Source organism: Triticum aestivum, chromosome 6B (assembly GCF_018294505.1).
Source record: "Triticum aestivum cultivar Chinese Spring chromosome 6B, IWGSC CS RefSeq v2.1, whole genome shotgun sequence".
Classification (NCBI taxonomy): domain Eukaryota; kingdom Viridiplantae; phylum Streptophyta; class Magnoliopsida; order Poales; family Poaceae; genus Triticum; species Triticum aestivum.
Window position 1 is genome coordinate 287,030,568 of NC_057810.1, and position 1,593 is coordinate 287,032,160.

Sequence of the window (1,593 nt, forward strand, 5' to 3'; positions counted from 1 at the left end):
AACGTGATACAACTTTATTTTGAAATTATATTTAACCTGACTAGAAATTTTGGATAAAAATATTTTGGATCCCATCAAAATGTGGGATTTTTTTAATTCTGTTTTGAGCGGTTGTTTGAAATTATTAATCGTTGTCCTACCTAGAAGTTTGGCTGTACTTTTAACAAACCCGTAAATGGGCTGTAGTAAATTCCATTAGAATTGAAAAATGGGTTGTACATTCTTACAAATCGCAAATGGGCAATATGTTCTCTGCGAAATCCGAGCTGTGCGCCTACTAAGTTGACGCGTACCAAGGGCTTTGTCAACTTAGTCAATATAAACGATTCTAGCTGCAGTGATCGTACGATGTCCATCCAACGGCCGTAGTGCTTCTTTAACCTCTGGTCTTCTTGCTCCAGCCGCCCAAAGCAGCGCCGGTCGTGTCGCGTGCTCCTGCCTCCCATGGCCGGCTGTGATGCCGCGGAGGCCTCACCGCCCCGTACTACTCCCACCGCTGGCCAGGCCATCCCTCTACTCACCCACACCCCCTGTTATTCTGCGGTGACGGCAGCCGAACCAGTGAACCCTCGTACTCCTCTCCGCGTGGGCTACCACTGCCTCGTCTTCCCCGGCTCCACGTCGTCCCCTTCCTAGGCCTCACCTCGTCCAGACCACTGCCCTGGTGCTCTCGGCGCGGCGTGGTTAACGTGGTAAACGACCGACTTCCATCGGAAGAGTACTGTACGTGGAGAGGCTGACAGCTGGGTCCAGGCGGCCGCAAGGAAGTGCCTCCTTATTACGCGCAAAATAATTATTCCTCCACCTGACAGCAGGGACCCACCGGATGGGCCACCTTATTTTGCAAAAAAAACGTTTCCCCTGACTGTTGGGACCCACCGGACGGGCCAGCGTATTTCGCGAAAAAAATGTTCCCCGTGCTGTCGGCTCCGACCCACCGGAAGTGCCTCCTTATTACGCACAAAAAAACGAATACTCCCCCTGCTAGCTGGGACCCACCATGGTGGGAAGCTGAGTTGTGGGTCTACTAAGTAGACTGAGACGGGGGCCTTTGTCAACTTTAGTCAATATGAACGATTCTAGCTCAAGTGACCATACGATGGCCATCCAACGGCCGTAGTGCTTCTTCAACCTCTGGTGTTCTTGCTCCAGCCGCCCAAAGCAGCGCTGGTCGTGCCGCATGCTCCTGCCTCCCGTGGCCGGCTGTGCTGCCGCAAAGGCCTCACCGCCCCCTACTATTCCCACCGCTGGCCAGGCCCTGCGGCGACGGCAGCCTCACACCGCAGCCGAACCAGTGAACCCTCGTACTCCTCTCCGTGCAGGCTTCCACTGCCGCGTATTCCCCGGCTCCCCGTCGTCCCCTTCCTAGGCCTCGCCATCGTCCACCGCCGTAGTGCTCTCGGCGCGGCGTGGTCAATGTGGTCAACGACCGACTTCCATCGGAAGAGTACTGTATGTGGAGAGGCTGACAGCTGGGTCCACGGCAGCCGCAAGGAAGTGCCTCCTTATTACGCGGAAAATAATTATTCCTCCACCTGACAGCAGGGACCCACTGGACGGGTCACCAGTATTTCGCGAAAAAAACGTCTCCCC